Raw genomic sequence first — 22830 nt, 5'->3', positions numbered from 1 at the left:
CAAACCTAGAGCTTTCAAAATGCCTTTTCTCATATTTATGATCACTAGTGAAACTCTTATGTTTTTTCTATAATTATTGGATATTTGTGATACATATTTATAATAGCCAAAGGCACTGTAGGTAGAAAAAAATATATAGAAGCTGATAATAATCAAAAAAGGCAAGACTAGAGAAAATAATCAAACTTAAAAATCAGCAAATAAATCATCATCAAATAGGTCTTCGGTATTCCAAACATCAAAGGAAAACATCTTTGCAGATCAAGGAGCTTACAAAGGGCTTACTCTTCCCTTAGAAAAGTTTACCAATGACTATGTAGTGAATGGTTTGTTGTCCCTGCAAGTGTTTATTCCCAGAGAAATGAAGGAGGGACCCCAAAATAATTCTGCTATTTATTCCACAGAAATATTGCTACTTCTGGCCTCATTAGTACTTTAGCTAGGAGAAGCATTAGACAATATTTAGCATACTTCTTCTGACTTAGATAAGAAAAATCTAAATCCTATCTTCTACACAGTCTTCTCCAAGCACCTACCCTCATCCATCCCTACTCACAAAGCTTTTTAACACTGATGCAGGACAATTCCCTATCAGAGCATAACTGACACTAGGAAGGATTTTTACTTGACTCCAATGACAGTTTCCTGTCTAACTGGAATTCAGTTTTAAAGAATCCTGGAGATATTTTACTCTGATGCCTTATTGTGACCCATATTTCTCTCTTTAAGGCAGGATTTCAAAAACTCGGTTTGGAGGTTTCCCTTTTTGGTGGAGCTGTCCTGGGTGCTGAAGTGAATACCAAAGCAATATTGTACAATTTATGAATTGAAAGGGCTTTTTTTCTTTTATTTTTTTCTTTCCTTTTGTCAAACAGAATTATGTTTTAATCCTGGCTATGCCATATATTACTGTAGCATCCTCAAAAAAGCTATTCAACATCCAAAAGCCTTTATGTTCTTGTGAGTCAAATAGAATAAAGGCTAGCTTGCAATGATTTTGAAGATTAAAGGAAATGATAGAAACAAAGTGCTTATCACATTGCCTGACTCAGAATATAAACTCACAAAAATTGCAGTTGTTATTATTGTTGTCAGTGGTTGTGTTAGTATGATGAGACCTGGTTACTTTTTTGTTTTTTGATAGAGGACCACCTACTTTGAAATATAATATAATCTGTAAAAAGATAACATTAACTAACAGAAATAAATGTCTCAGACAATATATTTAGAGAAACACAAGTAGAAAAAAAAATCATGATCCAAAAATGGTTATAGAGGGAGTGAAGAGTCAAACTGAATTTTGAAGGGGGAATTATATATTTATTTCGACAACCAGAAGAGACGGTAAGGGAGAAAGCATAGGCAAAGTTTTGGAAAAAGGAATGAGTATTACATAACTAGATGAGAGAGAATAAACTGATCTAGATGGAATAAAAAATTAGATTGTTATTTACCAAAAGGTAGAATTTGGATCCTTTTAAATATTAAATAAAAATGGCTGATAACTTGAATGCCATGCTGTTGAGCAAGGGTTTAATCTTGATGTCATAAGTAGTTATTTGATTTTTTATCATGGGAACAATAGTATGTAATTGGCATTTTAGAAAGTTAGTTTTAAAGGTCATGTGTAGAACAAATTAAAAGTGACAGGAAGTGAAGACAGGAAAAAATGGAATGAGTTGAAAAATATTTGAAAGAAGATGGAAGCTTTGGGAATAGAAAAGACCAGATGCACAAGATATTTCAAAGGATGGATAAGTCAAAATTAGTCAATTGAAAATTTGAAGATGTTAGTTCATTTCCATTGAAGCTTTTTCTTTTATATTTTTATTCATAAAGTTCATCTAACCCTTGCTTGATCTATCTCTTTGGAGAAGAAAGAGAATAATAAACAACCTCATCATTTATGTCTCTAGTCTATATCAACATCCTTGGCTCTCAAAATATAAAGGCCAAGTTTATAAATCAAGTGAAAGAGAAAACATATTAGACTGTGAGCCTCAGTGTATTTCAACTTGAGTTGAATCCGTGACAAGATATAGTGGCTCTGTCATAGGCAGTTTTAAGAACTGAAGATATTAAAATAAAAACAGTTCACTGATCAACTACCATACTTAGTAAAACAGATCCAGCGGCCTTCTAAACATATAAGAACAACTAATGCATTTAATATAATTCTTCCCAGAAAAAAAGGCTTAAAATACATGAGCCATTTTCTAACACAGAGTACCAGTAAACTCATTTAGAATCTTGAACTCCAGTTTATAATTTTGATGAAAACCAAACATTTTGTTAGCAGCAAAACCATTCCTTCATGCATAATTTTACATGAAAACTTATTAACACAAGCAAAGCTGTTCTGGTGAAATCAGTGGGAGGCGGGAGGGGTCTTCAGAGTCCCAGCAGCACTGCTCTCTCCTCATAGCTGGGGAGTTTTGAAATCCCTCAGGCTCCACAGAACACAGTTTGAAAACCACTGCCTCAACAAGGCTCTAACATGAAATTGTTCTCTTGACCAAATCAATTCTAGGGTTAAAACATGGCCTTGGGCTCATTTTTTGAGTATATATCCAAGTTCAGTAGACTAATGCATGAAAGATCATTATCAAAATAAAAAAAAAAAAAGTATTCACCCTCCCAATATGAACTAGGTGCAAACAGTCAGTTTAAATCACTATTAAACCTACATTTGATTTGGGATCATGTAACACACACACACACACACACACACACACACACACACACACACACCGTATATTCATTGCAATGGGGGTAGGGTTTTAACAAACAAATTTGGGGGAGACACAAACATTCAGTCCATAACAATAATCTTACATAACCTTTTCAACAAACTCAGGAAGTAAGCAACATTATCATTTCCCCTTAAATAGACAAGGAACTTGGAACCTAAGGTTTAGATAAAAAATAAAATTTGTCCAAAATCATGTGAATAGAAAGTGACAAAGTCATGACTCACACAGCACTTCATTGTGAATTCTGAAGAAGAGAGGAAAAAAGGAGAAAGAAAGATGCAAAAAAAAAAAAAGGGTACAATGCATGATTCATTTAAAAAATCATAAATAGGACTTCATTAAAATCAAAACGCTTTGTAAAACCCAATGTTAAAAGAATGAAAAGGAAAGCCACAGACTGGGAGAAAATATTTGCTAAAAACACATCTGATGAAGACTTGTATCCAAAATATACAAAGAGCCCTTAAAACTCAGCAATATGAAAATATCATAATTAACTTTGAGCAGACTCTGATCAGAGACTTTATCAAAGAAAATAAACAGATGGCAAATAATCACATGACAAGCTCCACAAGATCATGCCACTAGGAAATTGCAAATTAACACAATGAGGTACCACTACACACATATTAGAATGGCTAAAATTCAAAAATGACAACACCAAATACTAGAGAGGATATGAAACGACAGAAACTCTCATTCATTGTTGCTGGGAGTACAAAATGGTGCAGCCACTTTACAAGACAGTGTGACAGCTTTTTACAAAATTAAACATAGTCGTACATAAGCTCAGTAATCACACTCCTTGGTATTAAGCTTAAAATTTATGCCTGCACAAAAACTTGCAAATGGATGTTTCTAGAAGCTTTATTTAAAATTGTGAAAATTTGAAAGCAACCAAGATGTACTTCAATAAGTAATGGAAAAATAAACTGTGGGACTTACATGCAACTGTATATAATTCAGTGATAAAAAGAAATGAGCTCTCCAGCCATGACAAAATACAGAGGAATCTCAAGTGCATATTGCTAAGTGATATAAGCCAGTCTGAAAAGTCTACATAGTGTATGATTCCAACTATTTGATATTCTAGAAAAAGCAAAACTATAGAGATTGTAAAAAGATTAGTAATTTCCAGGGGTTCTAGGGCAGAGATAGGAAGGGATGAATAAATGGAGCACACAGAATTTTTAGGGCACTGAAATCATCTTGTATGATACTATACTGGTGAGTACACAACGTTATACATATGTCAAACCTATAGACTGTATGATTAAAAGTGTGAACCCAAGTGTAAACTACGTGTTTTAGTTAATAATAAAAAAGAAAAAGAAAGAAAGAGAAAGTAAGATAAAGAGAGAGAATATGAGGAAGAAAGAAAAAAAGCTAGAACCAAGTCAAGAAGGTAATGGTGAGAATCCCCAAGATTGACCAAATACATTTCTTGCATTAGCTCAGTGACTATCATTACATTTGGTCAATTAACTATTATCATGTCATGATAATATTCTTTATGTTTTACCTTTTCAGTTAAAAAAAATCTTCATACCAAGTCTTCTGCAAGCTAATCTTAACCCACCTCTGAATTAATCCCTTTTTGATATATAATGAGATTATTCTTTGTTATGAAGACTTAACTTAGTGATCTCTCAATTTAATTAACTTAAATTTTCAGAAGTACTGATTTGTGTATTGGCTCCCTGAAAGAAAAGTAATGCACAGACAGACATAGGTTTGCACTCACACACACAAACACCCACACTTGACAAGAAAACAAGTCTTCTGCTTTTTACTAGAAAACCCTGATTAAACCTGACAGTAAAGTCTCTAGAGAACTCTAAGAAAAAGAAAAAGCATGAAACTCCTAAAATTTTAGAATATAGAAATAAAAAACAGGTGACAAGTCACTAATCATGACAGGATTATCACAAACAGGCTAAAAAATAAATAAATTGAAAACTTGAGTAGGAAAACATTGCATTCTGGTGAGCATTCAAGAAAGCAACTAGCCCTTGAACTTAATTCTCAGTTTAATGGGCCTCCAAATAATTGAATAAACAATAAATGACGTAGGAGGACCAGGGATGAGAAGAATTAAAGGAGAGGCATGATTCTGCATAATCTGTCTAGAGACTGGAGAAGGGGGAAGAGGGAGTTAAGAATGAAGGTGAAAGGATTAATATTCAACATTATTTTATTGCAAACACAGACAGGAAGATAATGAATGCTGGACCTGGCTACTGAGATGCAGGTTACCTCCATCAAGGCGAAGGAGGCATGAATAATTAATAATGCACTTCAAAGTTCACAACCCCCATCTCCTCCCCAAGGTAGCCATCAAGAGAGGCAATAGTCAGCTAATTGGAGGATTGCTTAGTACATCTCATGGAAATTGAAGCTGCTCTGCCTCAAGGTTTTCTCTCCTTTGCCAGCTCAGGAAGCAGCTGGTTCCCTGAACTCCAGGAGAGAACATTTAGCCCCTTTCAACCACAAATCAGCCACCAGCCTTAGCTTCTTTAAAGGTTCAAAACACCATAGGGGTCTGACCATCAATCAGTGATTGTGTTCTTCACTCAGCCCGCTGTAGTTGGAAAGTTATTGTTGCTGGAGAACGAAGTCAAAACACAAAAGCACAGAGCTCAATACATGCCGGGACCTAATTTATCTGTTCACCCATTCCATACCAGAAAGCCATTGTCTTTCATTACATTTTAAAAGCCAGCTTTCTTGCCTAATGAACAACTGAACATCAGGCTGAGTGAACTCAATGATTTTATGTATTTAATTTTCAATTTTTTTTCTACCAAACCCATTATTACAGTCTCAAACTTAGGTGTACGCAGAAAGTGTTTCAAGAATTTTTTTTTAAATGAAAGCTCCTGGACTGCACCCTTAGAAGCCCTGAGGAAGGATGTCTTAGGTGGGACCAAAGAAGCTGTATTAATACTAAAAAGAGCTCAATCAATTATGATGCAGGAAATTCTTGAGCTAGAATTTGAGAAACACTGATTAACACGTGATTGGCATTTACACATTTATCATCCATAGACTAAATGTATTCTCAGTTTTGACTCTTAGTGATCAAATCACAATGTGAACGTCTTATGTTTTGTACCTGAGGCACCAAATTGAAACTCATACACACCAATAAACTCTTTGCTCATCTCAAGGTGATGGTTTTATTTTTGTGTGCCCACTTTTTTTCTGCCAGAACCCTCATGAAATGACTTACAAATAAATAAATAAATAAAAACTATCTTTACAGCAAATTGTCATCAAATGAAAGGGAAAATGTAGAGATGCATAACAGCTTTGTGGAAGAACAATCTAGGAAAAGCCAGATGAAATTGAGCTTACTCCACAGGACTCTCAGATTCTCAGCTGTTGTTTAGTAATGAGAGAACAAGCAACAAGGAAATTTGCCTACACATATACACATACACTCATACACAGTCACACATACATATTCTGCCATTAAAAGCAGAGTAATGAGAGGAATATGAATCACTCTACCAAAAAGACACATGTACATGTATGTTCATTGTAGCACCATTCACAATAGAAAAGACATGGAATCAACCTAGATACCCATCAATGGTAGACTGGATAAAGAAAATGTGGTACATTCACACCACAGAATATTACACAGCCATGAAAAGGGAAATCATGTCCTTTGAAGAAACATGGATACAGCTGAAGGCCATCATCCTAAGCAAATTAACATAGAAACAGAAAACCAAATACCACATGTTCTCACTGATAAATGGGAGCTAAATATTGAGTATGCGTAGACACAGAGATGAGAACAGTAGACATGGGGGCCTACTTGAGGGGCCAATGAAAGAGAAGGGTAAGGGTTGAAAAACTACCTATCAGGTACTGTGCTCACCACCTGGGTAACTAAACCATTTGTACACCAAAACCCAGTGACATGCAATTTGCCTGTGTAACAAACCTGTACATGTACCCCATATGTAAAATAAAAGTTGAAAAAATAAAAATAAAAGAGTTAACAAGCAAGTTAGTCTCTTGGAAACTCTAAGTTTGTCACCTGCAAAATAAGGTTATTTGACTAAATTTCTTTTGGCAAAATTATCTATGATTTCATTTACCAAAAATTTCACAGAACTCACTGTAGTGCCTGTGTTACTGTTATTAACTTATTGTTGAAACACCAACAGCTATTTCTTAGTTATATCTAAATAATGGGGGGTGTGTGTGTGTGTGCGTGTGTGTGTCTCCAGATTTCCTATCAATATTTAGCTATGGTGTAAGTGAGTGTTTTAACATCTATATTAGTTACGCTTCCAAAAGTAGACAATTAGTTCACACAAAGTGGGTAATATAAGAAGAGTTCGTTTTTAAAGTGAGGGCATTTGTAAAGAAAATCATAATGAGCAGAGAAGTGCCCTGGGGCTAATAATTGCAAGTGCGCTATTATTCTTAGGGCTGAAGAGGCCATGGGACAGAAGAAAAAGGCCTACTGAGCTGCAACCTTTGGTGGAGGTAGGCAACCAGCCTGTAGCAACTCTGCAGAAATGGAGTTAGAGAACGAAAGTTAGCACTTCATTTTCCTCCTTGCTCTCATTCCCTGCTAGTGCTCCCTATTGCCCAAAACAAATAAGGAGCCACAGGACAAGAGAACCCTCTGATAAAGTCCATAAAGATCAGCTGGGGCAGAGAGTATGGAGAAGAAGCATAAAGAGTGATTCTAGGTGGATTTTTTTTTTTCAATGGGGGAAAAAATCCAGCACAGCTTTTGTTATTCCTTTTATAAAAAATTACTAACAACCCAGCATGAGATTTCTTTAAATTCCCACAGGTTTATAATTCTCCTGGTCACCTCTGAATTTAATACTCTATTTTGGTTTAATTCTGACGTTCATTTTATCACTGTTTCATGTCACCTCATACTTACAACTTGGCTGCTTTCCCTTGATTTCTACAACCACTGCATGAGGCTTGTGTGCACAGAACAGACTTTACTCAACGATCAGGGAGGTAGGAAGGCTTAGGCCACAACAATGAAATGTTAGAGTTCCATTTTCTCCAAAGATTCTCAATCCTTCCCACCAATTTGAGCACTGTTTCCCTGCCACATTTTTGAATCCTTTTCCTATCTGCCATCAAGTCCTAAATTAAGACCCATCTTAAAAAACAGTTGAAGAAATTTTAGAAATCACATAGTCCCCAAGCCGTGCTTCTCATGGATTCATACACATTTCACTTGCTTGTTTCCTTCCCCTTATCACACTATCCTGTAATTTCTTTAATTATCATCTCCCCGCTGCACTAGGCTCCAGGCATTTTTTGGAAAGCTGAGTCATAATCACATCTAGATATCCAGGGTCTACCACCATACTTCAATATAATAGGCACGCAGCTAATGTTTAATAAACAAACATGTGATTCCAGGATTGGGGGTACTTCCCACCACACACACAAAAACCATTCATCATGTACAGACATAAAAACTGAGGCTCTTAGAAGAGAAATAAGATGCCTCAGGTCCACAGAACAAGAATCGAGATATATGATCTCTTCAGATTAATATTCCCTATGATACTCTGCAATTCCAACAGTTTACATATAAATGTCTAAATGAGTTTCCTTGTCCTCCTCACTCTGCTATAAAACACCTCATCAATTTTTGTCTTAACAAGTTAAATTTAAGAGGAACAAATTAGGGGAAAGTTCTGCTGACAGAAAAACAATTCCCTACATATTGTTTTCATCAACGTGTAAATTTGTTGTATTTGCAATATTAATAAATATTAGAAACCAAAATTTAATCTCTGTAATTGGTACTAAACCAGAAGACAGAAAGGAATCAATGCTTGGTGATAGGGATTTTGCCCCCAAAGGATCCTTTTAGATGTAATGTTTAGCCCAATGCTGTTTTCTTTGTGTGAGGCAGCAAAGAAGCAATTCTTACAAATGGTATATTTTGTTTTCCCAGTGAAAATTCATGAAGAAAACTTTTTCAATATTTCAAAACATCTCGATGCAAATCTGTTAACTTTTTTACAAGGTTTTTTTTTGTGGTGGGAGTGGATTTCATCAGAGAACGTTGCTTATAACTTCATTATTACTGATCTTTTTTTAATGACTGATTAATCACCTCGTCACCTAAAATGAGTTGGATATTTTCACTCAACTATTCACACCAACAAAGTGAAAACACAACATCATCTTCTAGAAGTTTTGTGCCTCCAGGTTGGTCATACTACCAGGGATTCTATGGAAGCTACCAACTGTGGAAAGAGACCCTTCCCCTCTGTGTTACCTCCTGCAAGCCCTTCCTCTACACACTATATGGTAAAAACCCTTCCTCTGCCCATTGCTTTGCATGATCTACTTTATTTTATGAGTATTATAGACAAAATAAGAGAAATATTTTAATGAGAAAATCACTCGAAGTATATTTTTCAAATAGCTACATTTGTCTCTGGTTTATGCTTGGCAGCATAAAAACAGCCTTTAACTACTTTTCTTGTCACTTCTTCTTGGTTGACTTTTTCTTCCTTCGATCTCACCTTGTATGTAAGAGCATAATTCAAATATATTAGGCTTATTATCAAATTCATTAATCAGAATCTGCCATGGTGGAGGCAGGTAATTTGCATGTTTGAAAGGACCTCCAATAATTGTGACAACTAGCCAGGTTTGGAAACAGACCCACTAAACCCCAAAATGCACCCATGTAACCACTAAAACTAATTGTGAAATAGTTATGTGCATGTGTTATTTATTTTTCTGGAGAGAGGATGACTTCCCTTTTTGAGATTCTCAAATGTACCTTGAAGAATGGGATGGCACATGGATTAAAATAACTCATATGCTGAAAGATTTTGGGTATTTTAAGAGCTCATGTCTCTTGAGTTGAACCAAAAATAGAATCAACTTTCCTAAATTCTGTTCTCTGTTTACTATGGAAAATTATTTTTCCAGAGTACATGGGTCTAAAGAACCATAACAATAATTTTTACCTTATGCCAAAAAAAAGGAGTACTTCTAAAGGTATCAGTTAGCTTATACTCCTTTCTTAATTGACCCTCTCAATACACGTGTCCAATATCATTTATTCCTTCTGTGCCAGTACCCACACTGGACCATATAATCCCTTCCACAGCCATCTATTTCCCAGCATTTACACCTGACTGCCATGCATTTGAACAGGCTGGTGCTGTCCAAAGTGCTGAGCAGGAGGCAAATGGCTCAATGCACCATCAACTCAGTGCTGCACTATGCAGAGGAGCAGCCTCTTTCTAATTCACATAAAAGTGATTCAGGTGGAAGCAGTAACCTTGCTTTTGCCTCCTCTTTTTTCTTCCTACTGGGGGAATAGCATATGCATATCGAAAGATAATGAGTCATATGTAACCTGTCCCCATTCATCTGAGAGCGTTTATCCTTCTTGGGTTTTTCCAAAGTGTAAAAATTTTGTGAGTTTATTTCTACTTTACTGCGTTAATCACAATAAAGTCAGAGTTGAGATAACAACAATACTGAAATCCTCCTACTTAGTAATCAATAAATTCTATGATATGTTTTGACTTTTGATAAATAACTTAAATTTTCATTTGATTCTACTTTTTCATCTCTAAAATTAGAGTAGACACCTCACACACAGGACAGTGGGGAGAATTTAAAAGATCATATACATGAAAATATTTTGTAAAACCCAATAAATAATATAAATATAAAATGGCATTAATATTATCAATATGATTATGATAAAAATTTACTATTGGCAGAGAGAATAGTGTTTAGAAACAGGAGAATACAATGAGAATAAGCCTCAATGAGGCTTACTGAGAAAGTAATAAGAAAGTGACAAGAAATGACAATGAGGCTTATTCACATTGTATTATCATATTCCTAAGTATTAACCTCAAAGAGCTTACAACTCAGTGAAGGACTTAAGACAATCTATATAAATAATGTACCATAGATTAGAGTGGCATAAAAAGTATCAGTTGAGTCAAATGAATAGTAAGAGCAAAAATCTAATCATTGGACTAATGCAGTCCAAGAAAATTCATGGAGGATGCAGCAGCTAAGATATATTTTAAGAGATGATTAGGATTTAGGTAGAAAGAGTAGTGAGAAAGCCTCAGAACTGTTACTTTTAATTATGATACTTTTCATTGCCCACCAAGTTTTTCTGCTAAATAACATTCCGAATGTTTAAAAAACTCCTGATCCTCCCAGGCAAAGTCATTAGAAGCACAGCGTAATGATACTATCAATAATAGGCAGATCAGGATTAATAAGAGAAAGGCAATTAGAGAAAATGAAAGGTCACATTGAAACTGCCTTGGCTTAGAGCTCTATTACTGTGTCAGAGTGTTGGTCGCCTTGTCATATCCACCTTGCTCATGGCAAGGGGTGTGTTGAAAAGTTTGTTCTAAAAAAAAAAATGAAGTTAATAAAAGGGATATTTTCTATGTGGATGTGTCCGTTGGGCATGCAGTAGAGAGATTTGTCTCCAAATTTTTAGTCCTTTTTTAGAATCTCACAGCTTAGAGAGGCTCTCCTCAGTGAACTATTCTGCAGAGCACAGGCTTCCCTTCCTATTTAGCATACAATTTACGCCTCAAGTCTGGGCATATTTATGAGGCCTAACTCAAATGCTGGCTTGATAAACAACAAACTGTAGGCTCTCTATTAACAAGCCTGCAAAATTATTGTAGGCTTGTTATTATGATTATAATAAAGTATTTGGGCCCAAAATAAAATGAAACAGCTTTGGATTCATATAGGCATAGAGAATCATAAAGAATTAGAAAAATTCTTGTTAACAAAAAGACTCCATAGAACAGCATTTATATTCCAACATTTCTATATACCTCATATTTCTAGGAGCATGTGATAAAATTCATGGCAAGTACATTTTTTGATAAATCAATGATTATCCTTCAAAGAAAAGCAGGAAGGGAGCACAAAAACACCATTAGTCATTTTTACCTCAGTCTTTCTTGTTCTGTTTCTGATGATTCTTCTGTAATTGGTCATCTGGTGTCTCATGAGGCCTCCTGAAAGAATAAATCATCAAAATATTTGTTGAACGAATAAGTAAATAAACAAATACATAAAACAGAGAGATAGTGAGAGCATTTAAACCTGAAAGACACAAGGTTATGAAATCACACTTTCCTTAGCATTGGTAACAACAGCAGCAGCAGCAGACCTAGCATTGATTGAGTGCTTACTATATGGCAGGCACGATGCTTTTATTTTTGCACTGAGTAACGATTAATTACTATGACAACCTCTCCATGTGGGTTCTATTATTATGACTATTTTATAATAAGGAAACTGTGGCTCGGTAACTTGTCAAAGGTCACACAGCTCACAAATAGCCAGACCAGAATTCAAAACCAAACCCATCTAATTCCAGAATAGATCTCATAACCTCATACAGTTTCTATTTCTATTTATTTACATTTCACAGACAGAAGATTTCTGGGCATGGAGCAAAAAAGGACAGCAGAGGAAAGCATGGATTATTTGGAAGACAGGACAGAGACTGCAAAAAAAAAAAATCCTTGTATAGAAACCCGAACTGTAAATTTAGGTAAATAAATGCATAAGACAAGCATATTATATAGAATGGGAAACAAACTACAACTTGTATGCACATACTCTATGCAAGATGTTACCTAGTTAACTTCAATCTGATTTTGAATTATACTTTGCAAGCTTCTTCAGTTATGGTTGCCATCAGTAGTAAGAATATCGATGATTCTTAATAAAGTCACAGACTCTGCAGGGCATCTACACTTTAACACTGAAGTAAGAAGGAGAAGTTCCTGGAGTTCATGACTATCTTGTTCCCAAGAACACATGGTGATATTACTTAATAGCCTGAATTATCTTTACTCTTCGTACAGTGGTGACATTTATTGTGACATAAATGAACTATTTCTAGGCACCAAGAGGAAAGTTAATCATTTATCCTGGTGCTAACCTCTGGTTTATGCTCAAGAAGCTTCAGTCTAATGCTCTTATCCATTGCTCACTTCCTTGCCCCACCCACTTATCATCTACAAATAATTGAACCAAGTATTTTTGAGTGAAAGGAAACTCCTCTACAGTTCAACTGAATTAACTTGGAATAGTATCTAACCAATTGAGCCTCTGTTTCCTCAGCTATTAAGGAAAACACAGTGTGACAAATTAAAAAGGAGGATACAATAAAAATAATCTGGCCAACTGCCTTTACTCTGGTTTTGAGGAAATTGCATCAAATAATATAGAAGGCAATATAAAAATGTTAGCTGTTGTGTGGAGATAAAGCTACGCAGGTGAAGGAAAACTTCCATTAACGATTTTTCCAAACATTTTAGGAGATTGGGTGACAAAACACTCCTGCTTTTCCCATTATCATAGGGCCCCATTTCATGTAGCTAAGCAACACCAAATAGTGACTTAGCTCACTATCAGGTGATGTGATATAAACACCTGGAATGGTGCCTGAAGTCCCCTATGATATTAAAATGCATTTTTCCCTGTCTGACTCTTAATTTTTTAAAAAAAGTGTTTCTTTAAGTATCAGTGTATAGCACAGTTTTTCTATTACAGCTAAATTCACTACTTCTAAAAATTTCTAGTGACAGTAGATAGGAGAATAAGATGGGTACAGGGAAAAAAGACCATTCAAAGATGGCAAATTTTAAAAATAAAAAAAGTATTTTTTATAAAAGGTTTTTGTTTTTGTTTTCCCATAAATCATTGTTAATTTTCTGCTTCTGTACATTTTCTGAGTTTGTTAATATTATTACCAATATGAGGCAATTTTTATTCTTGTTATTAACAAATAGCTAATTATGAACCAAAATACTTACATGATTTTTATTTATCAACACCATTTTAGAGATGAAGACTATTATGCTGAGCCAGTATTTAAATATGGATTTGTCTTGCTCTGAAATCTGAACTCACTTCATTCTGTTATACTATGGCCAAAGCATAACATTAAAAATGACAATTTGTGAAGATATTTCTTATGAAATTATCAGTGCTTGGTTAACTGTATAATTTTAAGTTTGTTATATTCTTGAGGACTAATCTTTTTATTTTCCAGGGTTCAATTTTGGTTGGATTATACTTCAGAAATTATAGTATAAATGAGGGAAAGATGGTTATCATACAATAATCTGATTTACAAACCGTTGAGTTAAATGAAATATATTTATCATTGAATTTTCTTTTTCTGCAATATATTAACACGGAAAACTGAACTACTGTCTTTTAAAGATGTGTTTGCCTACTGAGAATTTCACAGGTCTCTGAAATAATGAAATCTTGCCTCTGCCTGAAAGTATCTCTGTAGATAGACAAGAGCGAAATGAAAACAAAAATAGATTTTTTCCATGAACAATAAGTGTTTCATCAAAAGAACAAGGAAACAGAGCTCTAAATGCTGGATTTTCTGCTTCCCTGAGATGTTACAGATCTTCAGAGGATGACAGGTTCTGAGGTTTCCATTCTGAATTTTAATCTTGTGACATGTCCTTACCACACTCCAGACATCTGGGGAACACAGGCATGAGAAATTATATTTATTGATTGTCCTCTATATGGAACACAGCTAAATACATATATATATATAAAATACATATAAATATACATATATTTATAATATATATACATATATATAATACAAATTATATATATAATACAAAATATATACATATATAATACAAATATATATAATACATATATACATATACATATAAAACAATAAACTACAACTTATGTGCACGTACTCTATGCAAGATGCAAAGATATATATATCTTTGTGTGACACAAAATTTACCAGTTTATGAAAAAATGTTAAAGTACATTTGTCAACTTAACTTGAGAAGAAGGAAAATATAATAATCCATTTATTATTACATCAATACATAATGAGATATGCAATGCCAAAAGAAACTAAACAGATCCTATGCTGGCAAGACTTGTTTTTACTTAGAAGGAAAGCATCCACATATCCCAAAAAGGGATATAGGGATAGTCACCATCTGAGAAAGAACAATGGCAGAGATTAACTTGGCAGTGAATATCCAGGCATGAACTAGGGAAAGGGATCCTTATCAAATAAGCACAGCTGTCCTGGTCACATTGCCAAGTCCTTCCCCAAAGGGAAGGTGGACAATAGGATTCCAGCCAAAGCACTTCGCATTCGCCTTTCCCAAAGACATGTCTCAGGGTGTCTCATCCTGTTGCCATTCAGCAAAGCATTAATCTAACTGCCCTTGTTCAGAGTCACTGTTCTCCAAACTACCTTCAGCTGTGACTCATCTTTCCAGGTTTGTCTGTTAGCTGGTAGAAAAGGAGGTGCTTGGGGAAATGTTAAAGATTTCCACCTATGTGTTAGAATTTTATTTTTAATTATTAATCAATATACTGGAATCTTGATTACAAACTATTTCCTAAGCCTGTCTGTCAATAGACAGAAAAAGGACTGGTCAGTTTGACATGTCTTCCAGCCAACAGGAGAGTTCTATATCTCATTGGAAGTTGATGAATCAACATTGTAATTTTATGCATCAATCTCCTATCTTGATTCACATGAGTGTATCCCAAAAAAGGGACATGATATCTGAGAGCTGGATTCTAAATCTGCAACCTGAAAGCTAAGCCCTGAACCTTGGTATTTGCTGAGAGTGTCCTGTGCCTGCTGTACAAATTACCAGAAACTTGGTGGCTTAATACAACACACATCTAATCACACAGTGTTGAAAGTCAGAGGTCCCAGTCCATTTCACTGGGCCAAAATCAAGGTGCCTTGAGGCTCATGCTCCCTCTGGAGCTCTATGGTGTCCTGTGCCTGCTGTAACAAATTACCAGAAACTTGGTGGCTTAATACAACACACATCTAATCTCACAGTGTTGAAAGTCAGAGGTCCAAGTCCATTTCACTGGGCCAAAATCAAGGTGCCTTCAGGCTCATGCTCCCTCTGGAGCTCTATGGAGGAACTGATTTCCTTGCCTCTTCCAGAGTTTAGATCTGCATTCCTTGCATTTGTTGACTCGGCCCCTTCCTCCATCTTTGAAGCCAGCGTGTAGCATGCTAATTCAGTGGTCACATTGCCTTCTTCTTCTGTGTCAAACTTTTCTCTGCCTGCCTCTTATAAGGATACTTGTTATAGCACTTAAGTCTCACCCAGATAATCCAATATAATCTTGCCATCTTGAGATCTACAACTTAATCACATCTGGCAGATCCTTTTTGTCATATGTAGTAAGAGTCACAGGTTCCAGGTATTAGGACATGGGTATCGTTTAAGGCCTATTATTCAGCCCACCACACCTTTTTTTGAGGCCTCTCCAACTAAAACCTGCTGGATGTATCAATAACTGAGTACATACCCCTTTCTGCATTTGTCTGGCAGATCTTTCAATATTTTCTTTGAAACTCTACAAGCATAAGGTATCAACCAGGGTTCCAACAGAAAACAAGATTTGTCTCAGATGGTTCAAAGGAGTGTGTAGTGAGTGGACAGGATTAAGAAAACAAACAATGGCTGGGCATGGTGGTTCACACCAAAGTAATTCCAGCACTTTGGCAGGCCGAGACAGGTGTATCACTTTAGCCCAGGAGTTTGACACCAGCCTGGCCAACATGGCAAAACCCCATCTCTACTAAAAATACACAAATGAGCCAGGCATGGTGGCATGCACTTGGGGTCGCTGCTACTCAGGGAGGCCAAGGCACGAGACTCACTTGAACTTGGGAGGCAGAGGTTGCAGTGAGCCAAGATCACACCACTGCACTCCAGCCTGGGCAACAAAGTGAGACCGTGTCCAAAAAAAAGGAAGGAAGGAAGGAAGGAAGGAAGGGAGGGAGGGAGGGAGGGAGGGAGGGAGGAAAGAAAACAATAAATATGAGACACTCAAACATCAGAACACTAGCAACAGTGGGATACTTTTACTTGACTTCCTGGGGCTTTGGGGCACGGAGAAAAAATGATGTCACTGGAGCCCAGGGAGAATAGCAACTATGGAGTAGGTTTCACTCAACAGGAGATCTATCAGAACAGAACAAAGCTGCTGCTGTGCTTGCTAAAATAGGGAGGGGAAACAGGTACAGTGGCCTGTGACACTGTCCAGTGTGCCAATGTCCTGGCTACTCCTACTCAAGAGGCTGAGGTTGGAGAATCACTTGAGCCCAGGAGTTGGAGTACAGCATGGGCAACATAGTTAGACCCCATCTCTTAAAAGAAAAAAAGCCAGGTGCAATGGCTCAAGCCTGTAATACCAACACTTTGAGAGGCCAAAGCAGGTGGATCACCTGAGGTCGGGAGTTCAAGACCAGCCTGGCCAAAATGGTGAAACCCCATCTCTACCAAAAACACAAAAATTAGCCAGATGTGGTGGCACACGGCTGTAATCCCAGCTACTCAGGAGGCTGAGGCAGAAGGATCCTTTGAATCCGGAGGCAGAGGTTGCAGTAAGCTGAGATCATGCCACTGCACTGCAGCCTGGGCAACAACAACAACGACAACAAGAACAACAACAACAACAAAAAAAAAAAAAAAAAAAGGAAGGGACAGAGTGAGAAACACCTGAACACCTAGACTTCTCTCTCCCGCTACTGGTACCTCCATAGTCTAATCTCAATCTGAAGTCAGCCAGCAGGTGAGTCCAGGGGGTGCAATCACAGGGACCAGTGTATCCAGTGCAGAGCAGGACAGAGAAAGGTAGAAACTGGATGAAGCCTTGGTAGGTGAGAGGGGTAATAGCTACCGTGCATATTGTCCCAATATTACCTATACAAAAATGAGACTCCAAGCAAAGCAATGTGATATGTGGCTGATCCAAAATTTGAAGCCATATCTGAGTCTTGAACATCCCTTATATTTCTCTCAAGGCTTTCTACTATAACATTTAGAATTCAAATTTGCCTCATTTTATATATTTGCCTTTGAACTGTTTAACAACAATCAGATGATAAAGAATCATTCCTGATATTTATAACCACTCAATATATAAGATTTTGTTATCTCCTCATTTATGATCTCAAATTGGTTTGAATCCTCCTCTCACTGTGCCTCTCCCCCGGCATTACTCTGGCTTGAAGAAAAAATGTCCTAATTATATCCAATATTTCATTCTCATTGCAAACTCTGAATCAAGAATAATTTCTATATTTTTTAGCTCCATGCCACATTCAAAATAGTTTAAGTTTCTTCTGTGATGGGTCTCAGTTTCTAAGGATGTTCTGCTTGCTCACCAATGCTCACCTAAAAATATTGATTTATACCCAGAGTCTACAAAGAGATCCACTGTATTTTTGGTCTCTGCCTGATTTCCAGATCATACATTTCCCCAGAAAATACAAAGTATTTTAACCAACCACTCTCTCCTATTTCTTCCAGGCAGAGTTAATGCACTCAGTCTGACCTCCTTTGGAGCACTGCCTGCTGTCTTCTTGTCTAAACTGAAGCCAGTTCTTATCCACTCATGGAATCTTTCTCCCCTACTCTTTTACTGGCATCCTTGGCTCATCACTCCTGTCTCATATCTCCCCACTCATCACTGTTTTAAAGAGTCTGCACTGAGTATCTCTACATCTGCTGCTTGGGAAATGAGAGCCTTGCTCCAAATCTTAGGCACCATTTAAAAAAGAAAAAGAAAAAGAAAATAAAAACCTTTTCCCTTGCCCATTTCTTGACATCGCCTTGCAGCCGGAAACTCTCCCAGAAGAGAAGGGGAGAGGAGCAATCAATAGCGTCTCTAAACAGAAGATGCCATTGGCAAAGAGGTAGCACTCAACCACTGCGGTGAACCGCAGGCTTCTGATTAAGACGCCCGCGCCAGCCTGATTGAGCTGCCTGTCCGCACCGCATGCAAACCAGCCACTTAACCCTCCCTCCCTCTGCTGCCTTATTCCCCTCACACAAAATAGAGCACTCAAAGAGAAAAGTGGTGCTTGGGTCTGCAGAGAGCTTAAAAGGAATTACTGACAGCTGAGCGTTCTCTCTGAATTCAGATTCTGCAATCAATTAGGAGAGATTTCATAGAAATGATGATCGGAAATGGAAACTCCACATTAGGTCACATTATCCAGACTCCTTGTAGCCCTCCCCATTAAAGAAAGCTAGCTCCCAGTGGTCTGTTCAACTTCGCTCAGTCCAACTTTGGACAATTCAGGTGCATTCCCCACACTGAGGACCTTTATGTCACAGTCAAAATTGCTTCACAGCAATTAACATACAGTCAAATTTTGAAACATGAAATTGGAGAATAGGTCTGGTGAATTTACTTAGGGTCTTCCCAAGGCAAGAAATGTTCAGGCTTATTCCAGTTTTTGAGGCTTCAGGTTTATATTAAATACATACATCAATATATAGTATGTAGTATATGTACATACATAAATGTCAAAACAAAATTTCAAAAGTTGTGGCAAGTTGTAAAAAAGCTTGTAATATGTGAACAGGCTACTGTGATGGTCGAATTTAGGTGTCTGCATAGAGGGATACCTAGAGGAATTTTTGCCTGCATAAAAGGATGCCTATATGGCTAGTGAAACCGTTTCTAGGTGTGTTCCTGAGGGTGTTTTCTAGAGAAGATTGGCCTGTCAACTGGTGAACTGAGTGGGGAAAATCCACCCTCAATGTTGGTGGCCACCATCCAAATGGCTGGAAGGTTGGGTGGAACAAAAAGGTGAAAGAGTGGCTCACGCCTGTAATCCCAGCACTTTAGGAGGCTGAGATGGATCACTTGAGCCGGGGAGTTTGAGACCAGCCTGGGAAACATAGCAAGACTCTGTGTCTACAAAAAATAAAACTAGCGAGGCATGGTGGCACATGACTGTAGTCCTAACTACTTGAGAGGCTGAGGTAGAAGGATTGCTTGTGCCCAGGAGTTCAAGGCTGCAGTGATCCATGAGTATAGCCAATGCACTCCAGCATGGACAACAGTGAAAGAAGGAAAGAAGGAAAGAGGGAAGGAAGGAAGGAAGGAAAAAGAAAGAAAGAAAGAGAGAGAGAGAGACAGAAAGAGAGAAAGAGAAAGAAAGAGAGAAAGAGAAAGAAAGAGAGAAAGAGGAAGGAAGGAAGGAAGGAGAAAAGAAAAAGAAAAAAAAGAAAATAAAGGTAAGAAAGGAAGGAAAAAGGAAAGAAATGGTGAATTATTTCTCTTTCAGAGTGGGACTCCCTTCTTTACCTGCTCTTGGAGATCACAACTCTAAGTGCTTTTGCCTTTGGACACTGGGACTTGCATCAGTGGCTTCCCAGGACTCCCAGACTTTCCACCTTGGACTGAGCCACACTACTGACTTCTATGATTCTCCAGCTTGCAGATGGCTTATCTTAGGACTTCTCAGCCTCCATAGTCAAGTGAGCCAATTCCCCTAGTGTGTTAGTCCCTTTTTGTGTTGCTATAAAGGAATAAGTGAGACTGAATAATTTATTTAAAAAGAGGTTTATCTGGCTCACAGTTATGCAGGCCATACAAGAACATTTCTGTGCCCCGATCCCTTATTTCCATGCCCTGACTTCTTATCTCTGCACCCCGATCCCTTATTTCCACTCCCCCACCTCTTATCTCTGCGTCCCAACCCCTTATTTCCACGCCCTGACCCCTTTCCCGCTTTTCTGGAGGGTAAGAACCCCCAAACCCCTTCCCTCTGTGTCTCTACCCTTCTCTTTAAACTTGCCTCCTTCACTATGGGCAATCTTCCACCCTCCATTCCCCCTTCTTCTCCCTTAGCCTGGGTTCTTAAAAACCTAAAACCTCTTTAACTCACACCTGACTAAAACCTAAATGCCTTATTTTCTTCTGAAATGATGCTTGACCCCAATACAAACTCGACAGTGGTTTCAAATAGCCAGAAAATGGCACTTTCAATTTTTCCATCCTACAAGATCTAAATAATTCTTGTCGTAAAATGGGCAAACGGTCTGAGGTGCCTGACGTCCAGGCATTCTTTTACACATCAGTCCCTCCCTAGTCTCTGTTCCCAATGCAACTCGTCCCAAATCTTCCTTCTTTCACTCCCGTCTGTCCCCTCAGTCCCAACTCCAAGCATCGCTGAGTCTTTCTAATCTTCCTTTTCTACAGACCCATCTGACCTCTCCCCTCCTTGCCAGGCTGAGCTAGGTCCCAATTCTTCCTCAGCCTCCGCTCCTCCACCCTATAATCCTTTTATCACCTCCCTTCCTCACAGCTGGTCCAGCTTACAGTTTCATTCTGTGACTAGCCCTCCGCCACCTGCCCAGCAATTTACTCTTAAAAAGGTGGCTGGAGCTAAAGGCATAGTCAAAGTTAATGCTCCTTTTTCTTTATCCCAAATCAGATAGCATTTAGGCTCTTTTACATCAAATATAAAACCCAGCCCAGTTCATGGCTCATTTGGCAGCAACCCTGAGATGCTTTACAGCCTAGACCCTAAAAGGTCAAAAGTCCGTCTTATTCTCAATATAAATTTTATTCCCAATCCGCTCCCGACATTAAATAAAACTCCAAAAATTAAATTCCGGCCTTCAAACCCCACAACAGGACTTAATTAACCTCGCCTTCAAGGTGTACAATAATAGAGCACAGGCAGCCAAGTAGCAACATATTTCTGAGTTGCAATTCCTTGCCTCCACCGTGAGACAAACCCCAGCCACATCTCCAGCACAAAAGAACTTCCAAACGCCTAAACCACAGTGGCCAGGCGTTCCTCCAGGCCCACCTCCCCCAGGAGCTTGCTACAAGTGCCAGAAATCTGGCCACCAGGCCACGGAATGCCAGCAGCCTGGGATTCCTCCTAAGCTGCGTCCCATCTGTACAGGACCCCACTGAAAATCGGACTGTTCAACTCACCTGGCAACCACTCCCAGAGCCCCTGGAACTCTGACCCAAGGCTCTCTGACTCCTTCTCAGATCTTCTCGGCTTAGCAGCTGAAGACTGACACTGCTCGATCGCCTCGGAAGCCTACAGGACCATCACAGACGCTCTGCGTAGCTCTCACAGTGGAGGGTAAGTCTGTCCCCTTCTTAATCAATATGGAGGCTACCCACTCCACATTACCTTCTTTTCAAGGGCCTGTTTCCCTTGCCTCCATAACTGTTGGGGGTATTGACGGCCAGGCTTCTAAACCTCTTTAAACTCCCCAACTCTGGTGCCAATTTAGACAATACTTTTTTAAGCACTCCTTTTTAGTTATCCCCACCTGCCCAGTTCCCTTATTAGGCCGAGATATTTTAACTAAATTATCTGCTTACTTGACTATTCCTGGACTACAGCTACATCTCATTGCCACCCTTCTTCCCAATCCAAAGCCTCCTTTGCGTCCTCCTCTTGCATCCCCCCACCTTAACCCACAAGTATAAGATACCTCTACTCCCTCCTTGGCGACCGATCATGCACCGCTTACCATCTCATTAAAACCTAATCACCCTTACCCCGCTCAATGCCAATATCCCATCCCACAGCATGCTTTAAAAGGATTAAAGCCTGTTATCACTCGCCTGCTACAGCATGGCCTTTTAAAGCCTATAAACTCTCCTTAAAATTCCCCCATTTTACCTGTCCTAGAACCAGACAAGCCTTACAGGTTAGTTCAGGATCTGCGCCTTATCAACCAAATTGTTTTGCCTGTCCACCCCGTGGTGCCAAACCCACATACTCTCCTATCCTCAATACCTCCACAACACATTATTCTGTTCTAGATCTCAAACATGCTTTCTTTACTATTCCTTTGCACCCTTCCTCCCAGCCTCTCTTTGCTTTCACTTGGACTGACCCTGACACCCATCAGGCTCAGCAAATTACCTGGGCTGTACTGCCACAAAGCTTCACAGACAGCCCCCATTACTTCAGTCAAGCCCAAATTTCTTCCTCATCTGTTACCTATTTCGGCGTAATCCTCATAAAAACACACGTGCTCTCCCTGCTGATCATGTCCAGCTGATCTCTCAAACCCCAACGCCTTCTACAAAACAACAACTCCTTTTCTTCCTAGGGGTAGGTACTTTCGACTTTAGATACCTGGTTTTGCCATCCTAACAAAACCATTATATAAACTCACAAAAAGAAACCTAGCTGACCCCATAGATCCTAAATCCTTTCCCCACT

General features: G+C 38.2%; 1 long non-coding RNA gene across 1 annotated transcript in view; it reads right to left on the bottom strand.

Annotated features, from left to right (window-relative positions):
* Positions 1–11723: 11723 nt before the first annotated feature.
* Positions 11724–22830, bottom strand: part of LOC129013074 (uncharacterized) — a 134741-nt gene continuing 123634 nt past the window's right edge. Inside the window, exon 3 of the long non-coding RNA XR_008493764.1 lies at positions 11724–11791. This is a non-coding gene — a long non-coding RNA (uncharacterized LOC129013074). The remainder of the gene's footprint in view (positions 11792–22830) is intronic.

Source organism: Pongo pygmaeus, chromosome 15 (genome assembly GCF_028885625.2).
Source record: "Pongo pygmaeus isolate AG05252 chromosome 15, NHGRI_mPonPyg2-v2.0_pri, whole genome shotgun sequence".
Classification (NCBI taxonomy): Eukaryota; Metazoa; Chordata; class Mammalia; order Primates; family Hominidae; genus Pongo; species Pongo pygmaeus.
This window is presented reverse-complemented; position numbering and strand designations above follow the sequence as displayed.